We start from the raw sequence: 13,994 nt of genomic DNA on the forward strand, positions 1-13,994 counted from the left end.
CTCTCTCTTTCACTCTCTATCTCAGATAGATAAAGTAACTCTTTAAATAAATTAAATTAAATTAACTAGGCAAAACTAGCACAAGGAATTCAATGTAAGCCAGTATAGTAGTTAACCCTGGGGGAGAAGCGGCTGTGACAGTTAGATGTCATGGAGGGGGCTTCTGGGATGCTGGTGGTGCTTGGTGTCTTGATCTGTATGCTGGTTATACAGAGGTTTTCTACTAGCGATAACCCTTGAGCTAAACACCTAGGGTCTGTGCTCTTTTCCATGTGAAAGTTATGATTCAGCAGAAGCAACAGAGAAAGAAAAGCCCAGGGCCATAAAAACAGAAAACACATAAGCGCAAACAACAATATTACACAATTTACAAAGATGTGTACGTATTTAAAGACCTGCTTTTTCTCCTAGAGAGGGAGCCTGTGTGGGCCAGAGAATGACAGTGAAGTGATGAGGGTGACCAAGGGAAGAAAGAAAAGGAAGTAATGCAAGAGAGGGATTGTGAATGGATGTGCAAACACGATGTTTTCAACCCAACTTTGAACTGGAAGCTGGGGGCGGGGGGGCAGATAAAGGAAAACACCTCACTTAAACTTTGATTGTTCTGGACTGCTGACTGCATGTTCTTGCTTCAATTGAATGGGGTCTGGGGCCCTTTCCAGCCTTTTCCCGCTCCCTGCAGCCTCTCTCAGACCAGCAGATACACCACGTGGTCAGAACTCTGATTCCTCCTTCTCATGGGCTTCCCTCCCCTCGTCTACATCTGGGGTGCCTGTAGAGTCACACCTTAACCTACCTACTCCTCTGGCAACATCCAAGTGTCCAACGCTAAGGAAGACAATGAGATCTCCGACTCCGCTGAAGCGAGGGTGCTCTCTAAAGGTCCCTGCCCCCACGCCCTGGCCCCAGCTGCCTCCATCCTAGCTTGGTTTCCTGCTTGGCACGATGTCTATTTGTAAGTTTGAATCTTCATTCTGGGGTCCAGAATCTGGTCGTGGAAAACCTCGGGAGGACCCCCTTCTTTTTTTTTTTTTTAAAGATTTATTTATTTGACAGAGAGAAATCACAAGAGAGGCAGGCAGAGAGAGAGGAAGGGAAGCAGGCTCTCCGCCGAGCAGAGAGCCCGATGTGGGATTCGATCCCAGGACCCCGAGATCATGACCCGAGCCGAAGGCAGCGGTCCAACCCACTGAGCCACCCAGGCGCCCCTTGGGAGGACCCCCTTCTACAGCCCTCTCCTCGCACCAAGGAGGTGTGAGCTCAGTGAAGGCGGTCCCGCGCGCCCGCGGGCTGCCAAGTTGACACTGCCTGCACTTCCCGCTCTGGTCGCTAGTGGGAGATGCTGGCCAACCTGAGGCCCGTCAGGGGGCTAGAGGTAGGCATGCTGTTTTGTGATTCATCTGTCTGGCCAGGGGCCATCCCACCTAATCCAGGGTCGGAAAGCGTCCTGTGTCTTAAGACTCTCCTGTAGACTGACTTTCTCACTGAATCCCCTACCCTGAACTGGCTGTCCTGAAAGCACGGGTAGCTCCTCAGTGTATGTGTAAGGCCCCCAGTGACACCTGGAACCCCACACCCAGGTCCCAAAGGGACAATGGACTCATCATCACCTCTCCAGAGTCCCAGTGGAGGGGCAGGTCACAGACTCTGAGATCTCAAACCCAGCACCTTGGAGCTTTCTGAGATACCAGCCCCCATTTTGCCCTCCAACAACAATTCTTGTATCCTGGGGCTTTGAAAGTGTCAGAAAAGTAAAGAAGACGGCTGTGGGCAGTGGCCACTGTGCAGGGCAAAGCATACCGTCCCTTCCAACTATGTTACTGGCCTGTGGGGAAAATCTGGTGGTCCATTTTGTTTTAAAAACCCGTGTTCCTGGACATGTTTCCCTATGGGTCAGCCTGGGTATGTGAGCGATAATTTGTCACTAGTCTATGTGTCCCTATGTGAGAGGCAGTGTCTATCTCGTATCCACGTGTTTGAGCGTCTCTCTGTGTGTAAAGGTGTTGGTTGTACATGTACATGTACATGTACATGTACCCAACAAGGTGTATATATGTGAGCATGTGTGTGAGTCCATTGCAAGGTGGGTGTCTGTGTATTTGTTGGTTGTGCCCTTATTTCTGGTCTGTGTGAGTGCAGGTGTCTACTATTGTGCAGAATTGTGTACTATCCGTGTTTCTCCAGCAGAATGTGGCCCCATGTAAGTGTGTGCCTTTGTGTCAAGGGATACGAGTCTCTGAGTCATGTATCACTGAGTTTGTCAGAGTGTGTCTGCCTCAGTGTGTGTGTCAGTGATGTGTCTGCCTATGTCCGTGTGGGTGTCTGTGTGTCAGAGCAAGTGTGCGTGTGTTGAGTGTGTCTGTCAGCCTCAGGGAATGTCAGCATGGGTGTCTGTCTGTGTCAGTGAGCCCGCATCAGGGTCTGTCCGTGTCCAGGGGGCTGGTTCCCCAATGTAGGGTCCCCAGGTCAGGGAGGATGCCTGTGTGTATTATCCCGTGTGTGCCGGGATGCGTGCCTGTCCGTGTCCGCGTGGGTGGCTATCTGTGGCGAAGCGTCCCTCGGTCGGTGAGTGTGTACCTCAGCGTGTGCCCGCGTCTGCGTGTGTCTGTCTGTGCCCGCGTGGGCGGCTGTCTGTGGCAGGGCGCCCCCGGGTCAGTGTGGGGGTGTGCGCCCCGGTGGGTGCCCAGGGGTTCACCCTCTGAGCGGGCGGAGCGCCACGTGCGGAGTCCGGGGCGCGTCGCTCTGGGGCGGAGCCAGCCGGGGGCCCCAAGCCCCAGGCCGAGCCCAGGCGGGGCCCGCCCCCGACCCCGCCCCCAGCCCGAGCCCGCGCCGCCCGCCGAGCCCCGGAGCCCGAGCGGAGCGGCGGAGCCGAGACGGCGGTGGCGCCCGTAGGATGCGCGGATCGCGCCCCCGGGGCCGCTGAGCCTGCGCCCAGTGCCCCGAGCCCCGCGCCGAGCCGAGTCCGCGCCGAGCCTCAGCCGCCCATCCCGGGGCCAGGGCCGGGGGACCAGCAGGTGAGCGAGCGCCCCCGCGCCTGGGAGCCCCAGCCGGGCCGGAGCCCCCTTCGCCTGCCGCCGCCCAACTTTCCTCCCCGAGGGTAGGAGCCTCCGGCCCCTGCACACCCCCTCCCCTGCCCCGGGTGCGCCCGGCAGTTCCCTCCCCCATCGCTGCCCCCGAGGCGGGAGGGAGAGAAGAAAGGGTGCAGATCCTCCGGGCTGGAAGGGATTTCCCCGGGGGGGTGGGGGGGCGTCTGTAATCGCCGTGCGCCCCCTCCCCATCCCTTTCCTTCCGGGTTTCCCGGTGCGCTGTCGAGGGCCCGAGGAGGAGGAGCTGCGGCCCCGGCTTCCCGGCCGACCCTGGCGCAGGCTCCGGGAGGGTCTGGGATTGGGACCCGGATTCCCGAAGCCGGAGACCCCAAGGTCAGAGCGGCGACTAGGCGCGCAGTGAGTGTGTTTCCAGAGAGCCGGGGAGCCGACCGAGCAGGGCTGGGAATGGGGGAGGGAGCCAATCACCCCCTTTCTCCGGGCCCCACTGAGCGGTCCTCTAGGGGTGTCTTCTTTGGGACCGGGTCGCTGCCTGTCCTGACCTGGGAAAGATCTCTGCGCCCTGAGGGGGCAGAGATCGAAATACGTGTCCTATCTCTACGAGCTTCGAGCCCGAAGAGATCTCTGTGCCCTTTGACGCCCTAACGAGGCCGCATCTGGTCTCTGAGCACCTTGAAGGAGGAGAGATCTCCTTGTGCTCTCAACAAGGGAGATCTCTGTGCGCTGGGATTGGAGAGAGTTCTCTGCCCTGCTCGCTCTCGCTCTTACCCGGGCAGATCCACTCGCCTTGACGGGAGGGAGGTGGCTTTCATCCTCTGTGTTATTCGATCGTCTTTGGTGGCACGGGGAGGAACGGGAGAAACGGTTGTGCCTAGCCTTGTGGAGGCTGGAGGTGCAGAGAGCCGTAGTGGGGGAAATGCTGGGGACAAGGCCCTGGCCATAGGCCTGCCTTGCAAACACCTGTTGGAGGCCAGGGCACAGATGAATCAGGAAGCCATGGGTGAGGTTGGGGCAGGAGTCAATCTCTCCTCAGAGCATTGAGACGACCAGTCCTAGGAGGGCAGGGTGAGCCGCCTCTTAGGGTCCTTGGCTGGCATTTTATCCCTCCAGCTGTCACCCCACCTCCCACTGAGACCCTAGTCACCTTCTTCAGTGAGCCTGAACAGCGCGGTGGAGACAGACACACCATATGACCCCCACCATGCGGCAGCACCTCAGCCTTCTCGCGGATTCCCACCAAGCCCCTTGTGATCTAGAGGGACCCCGAGTAGCAGAGGCCCAGGCCACTGGGAGCCCAGGCCCTTGCAGCTGTCCTCAACTCCATCTCCTCGCCCTCAACTCCTCCCAGCTGGAATGGGGCAGGTGCACGTGAGTGGGTGGTAATGGAGCTGGCAGGCGGAAGGAGGGTGGCACAGGATGATAGCTCATACCATGCTGCTGTCCCAGGAGCATCAGGAGGGGAGGGTCAGGGGACAGCCAGACCGCGGAACACAGGTTTGATGCTAGAATGTCCCACCCTGTGCTGGAATGAGACCCACTGAACTTTTAATCGAATTCTGTCATCACTGCCACATTGGACAGGAGAAAACCGAGGCCGAGAGTGGGTCAAGGACTTATCCAAGGTCATGTAGATAGAGTCAGTAGATTTGGTGCACCACTCAGGATGAAGATTCCTTGAGAACTACTTCCTGGGGCCAAAATGAGCTAGGACTGACCAAAGAAGATCTGAGCAGAAAGGAAACAGGCTCTGGGGTGCCGACAACGAGCATTCAGCCCTGTGTGGCCTGGGCAGCTGCTGCGCCTCTGCGGTGCTTGGCCCATCCCTGGTTGGTGATCAAAGCTCTTCTGGAAGAGTTCCAGGATTGACTCACTCAACATGAAGACCAAGCTCGCAGGAGTGGTGGGAAGCACCAGAGACAGCTGGGAGTTGTGGAGAAGAAGAGGTTAGTGCCCAAGCCATTCCAGAAGGGAGTCCCTCAAACATCCTGGGCAGTGGTCAATGGCAGTCTCTGTTCTGTTCACAGGAGGCTAGTTCCCACTGACCCTTGGGAAAATTACTGGAAGGGTATGCACTGTCAGAAGTGTGACCCCATAGACCCCCTGAAAGAGGAATGATTACCTTTGGCCAGAGGAGTCAAGAGTATCTCTCTAACAAAAATAATCTTCCTCGTGGGTTTTGAAGGATGAATAGGAGTTTTCTAGATGGAGAAGTTGCAGTCTAGCCATCAGGACCGGCATGAGCAGTGCAGATTTGTGAAAAACACCCTTGTTAGTTCAGCGACCCGTTGGGTCTCATGGTGTGAGGGAGGGAAGAGCAGAAGCTAAAGCCAAGGTCACAGTCACGGGGGCCCTTGTGAGCTCTATACTCAGGAATTGGGAATTTATCCTCAGTAATGGTACTAAAAATAGCTAACATTCACTGAGTGCTTTCTGTCAGCCAGGCACAGCACTAATCACTTTATAAGGCTCATCTCAGGAATCCTTACATCAGCCCAGGAGGTGGGACCCTACTGAAGACAATACTGCGGGTGGTGAAACTGAAGGCCCAACAAGGTGAACTAACTCGCTCACTGTCACACATCTACTAAGTAGCAGGCCTTGGGTTTGAGTCCAGGTGTCAATATTTCTGCACTTGGCTATACTCCCCTGCCCATGCAGACCACGAGTGCCATTAGAAGTCTTTCGGTTGAAGGAAAGGAACAGTCAGGTCAGGTGACCACAGGTGGTGGAACCTGTGGCATCCCGGCTTTCTTCTCTGTTCAGAGACGCGCCGCTTCTTCCATCCCTGACTTCGATTGCTCATTAAATGAGATTCCCCACCACCCCACCACACTGTGAGAGTGAAGTTTAGGTTGGCAAGTCTGATAAAGAACAAAGGAGAAGTGACAGATGTTTCGGAGTACTGAGTGGAACCGTTAGAACTTCCAGAGACAGACCCAACCGTGCCGTGGTCAGTTGGAGGGGAGGGTCCAGTGTTTGGCAGGAGATTGGGGCTGGAGGTGGAAACTTGGAATCATCTGCAAATGCTGGCCATGGGAGTTATGGCATGAACTAGATTGTCCAGCAAGAGTGCAGACCAGTGGTCCTCAAGCCTGGCCACATTAGCATCACTTGGATAGCTTTTAAAAATTGAAAAACAAAACAAAACGAAAAAACCTATGCCCAGGCTCCACTCCTTCCCCTCAAGGTTCTAATTCATTTGACTCCAGGGTGAGGCCTGGGCATCAGAAATTTTGAAAGCACCCAGGTGAGCCTGATGTGGAGGAGAGAGTGCAAGAACACAGCTTTGGTCCAGAGCCCAGAGGCACTCCAACAATTGAGGCCGGAGAAGTCTGCAAAGGAGGCTGAGAAGGAGCAGCCGGAGAGGTGGGAGGCAAGCCAGGAGTGGGAGGTGTCACAGAAAGCAAGGAGAGAGCACGTCCCAGGGGAAGGGGAGTCTTCTGTTTCTTTTCTTTCTGCTGAGAGTAAAGAAGGTGCTTTCTGAGAAGTTCAGGCATAGATCAAGAAGAATGCCTAATTTTAAAAGGGGTATCCATGAGATTGGGAAACAGTGTGGATGCTGGTGACAGTGAGCACCAGAAACTTCCTTAACACCTACAGAATGTGGTGCCCAACACAGATGGTTAGTTGTTGAATGAATGAATGAATGAATGAATGAATGAATTGGTGAGAATAGGAGCCAGTTTGGAGTGGGTTCAGGAGTGAGCAGGAGGTGAGGACGTGGAGACAGCATGTGTAGACAGCTCTTTGCAAGAGTTTGATGGTTTAAGAGGGAGGAAGGAGATAGAAGGGAGCTGGCCAGGGGTGGAGTCAAGGGGGGGATGTAGGGAGAGCCCAGAGTGGACTCTAGGTGTGTGTGTCCATGCAGTGCACCCACGGGCGGTACTTATCCGGCAAATACTTTTTCTGACAGTGAGGGGCCAGAGGTCTGAGTTGAAGCTGTGCCTCAGAGGGGGATTTTGATGGCAGAAACTGTGATTCCTCCTGGGGGTGGGGGGGAGGAAGGGGAGGGAGATCTTGCTCTGAGATGAGAAGTGTCCCAGAAAGCAGTGTTCGGAGACACATTGAGGTCCTCAAGAGCAGATAACCAGGAATAGAGGGACTAGGGTAGAAATCTTGTGGCAAACTCTATGAAGGAGGCAGAGAGAGAAGGGATGAAACCAGGGGGCAGGCTGTGGACAGAGACTGGATGCTGCAGAGAGTAGAGCAGCCATGGGGGCGGGGGGCGGCTACAGAGTAAGCCAGGACTGGATTCCCACTGCCTTCTGCCTCCCCAGGCTGACCTGAAGTGTTGGTCTGAGGCAGAGTTCAGCTTGGGGTGGCAGGGGAGGGCCGATAAGACATTCAGCATCTACTTGGTGCCACAGAAGATTCTAGAAGGTGTACAATTCAGATTCAGTAACTGCTCTCATGAAGTTCACATACTATCGGGGAAAGACAGACCGGATACCACTAAACAAATAGATACAGAAGGTAATTTTAGATCATGACCAGGGCTATGAAGGAAGTAAAACAGGATGATGTGGTGAACAGACAGGAGTGACTCTAGACTGGCTGGTCAGGGAAGACCTCTTGAAGGAGAAGATTGAACTGAGACCTGAATAACAAGAAAGAAGCAGGGACGCTGGGTGGCTAAGTTGGTTAAGCGGGCGACTCATGATTTCCGGTCATAATCTCATGGGTCATGAGATCAAGCCTGGCTCTACACTCAGTGGTGAATCTGCTTGAGATTCTCTCCTGTGCTGCTGCGCATTCGTGGGGTCTCTCTCTCTCAGATAAATCTAAAACAAACAACAACAAAACAAAACAAAAAAACAAGGGAGAACCTATCCAGAGGAAATCTGGAGAAAGAATGTCTTAGAAAGAGGGAACTGCAAGTGCAAAGGCCCTGAGGCAGAGACAAGCTCCTGAGGCATGGTTGGCTTCTGTGACCAGAGCAGAGAGAATGAGGTGGAGATGGAGAGGTTCCATGCCTCAGTTTCCAACTGCCACCCTTTCTGTCATCTGCCCCCTTCAGACTGTCCCTTTTGTTATGCACGGCTTATATGACTGCCTGGGGCTGGCAATGGTTCCTAGGGATGAGACTATTTTTAGACACAGCTCTTCTCTCCATGGGCCTAGAACATTCCGTGTCTTTTTAAGATGATCAATATGGAATGGGTGCTATTTATAGAGACCCCACATCAATTATTGGGGCCAGGGACCCTCAAATGGGAGGGGAGTCCAGGAGCAGGCTTTTCCGGGACAAACGCCATAGCTGGCACAGCTTTGGCACCATGTGACTCGTGGGCTCTTTGAAATCTGTGTCACCTCCCCTGCCAGGTCACCCTCACCCCGTTCCTGAAGAGTCACAGCCATGGGCTGGGGAGCCGGGTACCCACAGCTTTCCTACCTCCAACTTCATTTCCTGGACAAGGTTCTGGCGTACCCCAAGCCCAGCAGAAAATTTAGTGGTTATTGAAGCTGGGGTCCAGTGGGACAGTTCTGTGACTCTCTTTGTCCATTCTTCACTCTGTTTACTACTCTGGTTAGGCAGAAAAGGAACCAAAGACCCTTGGGGCCTGGTAGGTTCACCCCTGGGGCCAAAGCAAAGGCTGCTCAGGACAGAGGAGATGGATGGCAGGAGTTGGGGGCTCAGCATGCGTGCGTGCATGCACGCGCGCGCGCACACACACACACACACACACCAGTGGAAGTCCCTGTAGGCCAGAGATGCCAGGGGAGGGTACCTGGAGGAGGTGGGATTACAGCCCAGCCATGGCAGATACCCAGAACTGGGAGAGCCAAAAAGGATCAGACTGTGTTCGCAGGCCTGTTGTGGGAAGAGAGCATTTATGCTCAGCGGCTGGAGTTCAGTTCTTTCTTTCTCCTCTTCAGTTTCTTCTTCTGACTAAATCTCCAGGGAGGCAGTGGGAAGTCGCGCCCCCACGAGAGTGTTAAGCAAGCGAAAGGACAGCCGCTCTCGTGGCAGCTGTGTGGGCGTGGGAAGGTCCCCCACCCATTTGGAGATCCCTCCGTGGTCATCCCCAGGCTGTGTGCTCCCCTCCTTACAGCGCTGAGGCCGGGGGCCAGTGCTGGTCAGCCTCTAGGCTCAAGGTCACTCGGGCACGCTGGTGGCGCTAAGCCCGGGGCCCGCGGTGCCCCAGCCCCACCTCCCGACCAGGCTGTGCCCAGGCAGTCCCCGTGCTTTCTGGGAATGGATTTTGAGCAGTAGAAAGGCTCTTCCTGGCATCAAGAGGGTGGTAAATGCCTTTCTGGCGGGTATTGATTCCTCGAAGTCCTGGGCAAAGGAAGGGCCTTGCTCCAGAGGCAGTGTTCAAAGGGACGGAGGGCAGGGAGAGGTTTGGCTGGAGCTGCTGATTTCAGTCCTCGGGCTTCATTAGCCATCCCTCCATCTGGCCTGGCTGGGCCCTCTAAGACGCGGGGGAGCATCAGACCGTGGGAGGGACCAGCCCAGCCCCATCAATACTTCCTGCATGGCCATCAAAGCCCCAGCCTCATCGACCTGGACCAGTAGCAGGGAAGGGGTACAAAGAGCCCCTCTGAGCCAAAGTGCCTGGCCCTGCTGCCCAGCACTGCTGCCTGCCTTGGGGTCCACTCCTGGGAAGAATCCCAGCCCCCGAGTCTGTTCCCCCACCCCCAGCCAGAGGACACCCAGCTGCGTGCGGGTGCAGGCAGGCAGAGGGGGCCCGCCACAGCCGAACTTGAGGGAAAGAAGGCGCAGGACGGGCCGGCCATTTGCAGCGCCAACCCCTCCGCCGCCACCCTGGTGGTTGGATGCGGCACAGACTGCCAGTTAAATAAAGCGACAGCTAGTTGCTAACAAAAGTGGAAACCCAGGGAAAGCCCCCACTCACTTGCTGAGCTGGGTGCCGCTTAGATGTATAATTGCTGAGTTTCCGTTTCAGGAAATGTCTGAGGGAAGGAGAGAAAAATATTCCCTAAGGATCCCCCGGGGGCGGCTGTCCCCAGAGATAGCTGGACTTCGGGTCCTTCCCAGTCCTCGCCTTTTAAGATTGAGTGAAGGACTTGTCCCCAGCTGGGTCCCGTGTGGTCACAGTGCATTGCGAAGGGAAGTCAGATGGCGGTCCCCGGCAAATGCAATGTAAAAGTCTCAGAAGCATTATGTCAAGCAGGAACATTTGACGCAAACAGCCCATACAATGTGCTTCTATATATGCGAAGTTCTAGAACAGGTCAGACTCATCTATGATGATGGAAATCAGAAAAGTTGACCGGAAGGGGACACTAGGGAACTTTCTGGGGCGGTGGGAATGTTCGCTAGCTTAACTGAGGTGGTAGTTACACAAGTGTATACATTTGTTAAAACTCATTCACCTATACGCTGAAAGTCAGTGCATTTTCATATATATAGATGTGCCCATTCTGCTTCATAGACAATTTTGTGGCATAGATTTTGTGTGTGGATGGATTGGCTTATCTCTCTCTGGGGGTTAAGGGACTCTAAGCCCCCCCAGGCTTCCCTAGGGCACTCCTGTCTCCCTAGTGCACACAGTAGGTACTCTATAAATGCTTTGGTTGCCATGACCTCAGTGTACAGTTCCCCTGTGAAACCTTTTTTTTTTTTTTTTTAGCCCAGGTGTTGAGAAAAATTAGTTGGAAGAAACGGGGCTAGAGACTTAGGATGCTGATTGCAGTCTCGCGGGCTCCTATGTGCTGGTCGGGTGCCTCCTGGGCCACCTTTCTGGCCCAACTGTGTGTGGTGTGTGGGTATAGATGGTACATGGTCTGGGGCAGCAGTGCCCTGGTTGACCAAGCCAGCTGTTTGACTTCTGAGTTCTCTGGTCATATAGTGGATCCTCCAAGCCCCCACCCTGGAGCCCCAGGACCCCTAGGCAGCCCTGGGCCATGAGTAACATCTCCGTGCCCGACATAACGTTCCAGACCCCTGTGCATGGAGAAATAACTGGGCTTGCAAGACAGACTCAGGCCTGGAAGGAAGCGGATGCCAGGCGCCCTGTGCAGGGGGCCCTGAATGACCTGGGCCGTGTGGTTCCCCTGACCTGGCACCAGCAATACCAGGGAACTTGAGAAGAACAAGCCCTTTCCAGGCTCCCAAAGGGCCCTGTCCTTACTGTGTGGAAGGTGGAGTTTGAAAAAACAGGGACTTTGGCTAAATCCAGGGCTCAAGCCAAAGGTGCCCCCACCCCATTCCAGCTCTCCCCTCAGCTCCCACTCCAGAGGGAGGGGCCTGGTCGCAGGGACCCCTTTTTATTCTGCCTGGGGAATCACTTAGGCAGAGCAAACGGGTGGGGTTTTCTTTTCAACTGAATTAGCCTCGGCTTCAGCCTGAGTGTTGGAATAAATGATATGCAAATGTATGTAAATGAGGGCATCCCCGGCTTCTGGGGTGGGCGTGTTCGCCTCCAGAAGGGATGGGGGTGGGGATTCTGCAGGACTTCCCCGGATTGCTGGGGGCTGGGATCGGAACTGGAGAAGGAAAGCCCCCTGGGGATCATCCTCCCCCCAAAGCTTGGGCTCTGGGCTAGACAGAGTTAATGTCTATGCAGCCTCAGAGGAGCGGAGCCTGCAGGGAGCCGGTTCGCTGAGGCCCTGCACAAGGACGTGCCAATGTGCCTTTGATCTGGGAGCAAGGACCTGAATGCACAGGCCACGAGCACCAGCTGGCACCCCCACTGAGCCTTTGTCCAAGCCGTTACCCTGGGAGAGCCAGGACTGTGCAGATAATTGCCTGGGCTGGAGGGATGCCATCGACCCCCCCACCACTTCCCCCTCTCCCCCACCCCCATCCCCACCTGTGGCTCCAGTCCGCACAACTGCCCCAAACCGGGGTGGCCACTTCTAGGCTGCTGAAGACAACTCTCCTTCGACCCCTCCCCGCCCCGCCCTCCCCCCTCTGCTTCTCTCCCCTCCCCCACCCCCGGGGCTAGCCTGAGGCCCAGCCCAAAGGCAGTGGAACTCTGTAAGGGTTTAGGGCCCAACAGCAGGGAGGGAATGCCATCCGGTAGAGAGGGAACGTGAACTACCCATGAGAGTCACATATGCAACTTAAAATTTCCTAGTAGCGGGGCACCTGGGTGGCTCAGTGGGTTAAAGCCTCTGCCTTGGGCTCAGGTCATGATCTCAGGGCCCTGGGATGGAGCCCCGCATGGGCTCTCTACTCTGCAGGGAGCCTGCTTCCTCCTCTCTCTCTGCCTGCTTCTCTGCCTAGTTGTGATTTCTCTCTGTCAAATAAATAAATAATATCTTTAAAAAAAAAAAAATTCCTAGTAGCCACATTTGAAAAAGTCAAAAAAACAAATGAGATTAATTGTAACATTTCATTTAACCCCGCATATCCAAAATAGCATAAATTGTAATCAGTGTTTAAAGCTTAATAATGAAATTTGTGGGGACTGTACCCCTCTGGATGGCCACTGGGATAGCCACATTCCAAGTGGTCAGTAGCTACATGGGCTGGGTGGCTACACTGTTGGACAGGGCCGTTCAACAGGGCCAGAGCTGGAGATAAAAACTGCTGGGGAATCGTTTCTAGCGGGGAAACTGCTGAGTCCCTGGCCATTGGCAGAAATCAGCCAGGTCTCCCTGGGAGCAGCTGCCCACGCGTGGGCACAGGCAGGTCGGCCAGCCAGGCTGCTGAGAGGGAGGGAGGACCAGCCTTGGCTGGACTTCTCATTTTGTAGTGGGGGTCACAGACATGCCCCGCCCCTGTCCCAGGTTGACCTTGCCCCTTCCTCCCCGCCCTCTGTGCCAGCAGAACTAGGAGGCAATGTAAGTGCCTTGGTGAGACCTGGCTTTCACCAGACAGACTGGGGCCTGCTTACTTAACCTCGAAGCATCAGATTTCCCTTTGTGTAAAACAGATACTCACCTCCCCTTTCCCTAGAATTGTGGCAAGAATGAGATAAGGTGATCACAGCAGCACTTCCGGCAGTCCCAGACACACCACGAGCCTACAACCCTGCTGGACTGGCCCACCGGCTTGTGGCTGAGAAAAACAAGGCCCAGAAAAATGGGGCTTTGTGTCGTTCTTCTCCAAGCTCACAGGCTGGGCAATAGGAAAGTTAATCTGCCACTCATTCATTCGTTCATTCACTCATTCATTCACCAGGCCTTTAGAGGCACCTCTGCTGGGCCAGACTGTGGTTCGGAAGCTCAGGACTCTGCCGAAGGGAGAGGGAGATGTGGAAGGAAGTCAATTACTGCATCCTGTGATGAAGTGGGTGTGGGAATGCAAGTGTGCTGAGAACACAGAGAAGGGAAGGCCAGCCAGGCAGGGAGGACTGGGAGTGGGGGGCAGAGGAGGCAGCAAGACAGGTCTTTCAAAGAGGGATCCTCTGAGTTGGATCTAGTAGGAAAAAAGTAGTGACCACAGCAACCACAATGATAAGAGCAACTGGCATTCATAAGATACTTCCTGTGTGCCGAGCATGTGCAAGTATTAATCATCTAAGTCTCAGAACGGCCCTGTGCAGCAGGTACGATTATGACCCCCATTTTACAGGTGGGAAAACTGAGGCAGAAACACATCAGTGAACTTGCCCAAGGACACGTGGAAATAAGTGGACAGGACCAGATCCACACAGGCAATTGAATCATGTCCCTATCCCATTTAGAAACAGAATATCCTGCAGAGAAGGACGTGGGGAGGCCAAAGGCGGAAGCAGAACCGGGCACAGGTCTGGATTCTCTGGCCCAGGGCATTTCCTCATGGCCCATCTTGGCAAGGCTGAGTGGAAATGTCCTCACAAGCCACCACAGAGTCTCTTTGCTGATGGCTCGTCTTCATCTACCCATCATCACCTGTTGATTTAGGATCCATTACCTTGGGAAGGAAAGTGTTCTATGAAGTCATTTGTAAGACCGTGTACACAGCCGGTGCTGATTACTGAATCATTCGATTAATAAAATGAGTCTATGAGTTGAGGTGTTAATTAGTTTTAACTCATTCTCCTCAAGGAAGAAATG

General features: G+C 54.6%; 1 protein-coding gene across 2 annotated transcripts in view; it reads left to right on the plus strand.

The window, feature by feature from the left end:
• The first annotated feature begins 2,902 nt into the window (after nucleotides 1-2,902).
• Nucleotides 2,903-13,994, plus strand: part of SCN5A (sodium voltage-gated channel alpha subunit 5) — a 95,374-nt gene continuing 84,282 nt past the window's right edge. For both annotated transcript variants that reach the window (XM_046003336.1, XM_046003337.1), the window contains exon 1: nucleotides 2,903-3,014. The gene's annotated coding sequence lies outside the window, so the exon portion shown is untranslated. The remainder of the gene's footprint in view (nucleotides 3,015-13,994) is intronic.

This window comes from Meles meles, chromosome 4, assembly GCF_922984935.1.
Source record: "Meles meles chromosome 4, mMelMel3.1 paternal haplotype, whole genome shotgun sequence".
Classification (NCBI taxonomy): domain Eukaryota; kingdom Metazoa; phylum Chordata; class Mammalia; order Carnivora; family Mustelidae; genus Meles; species Meles meles.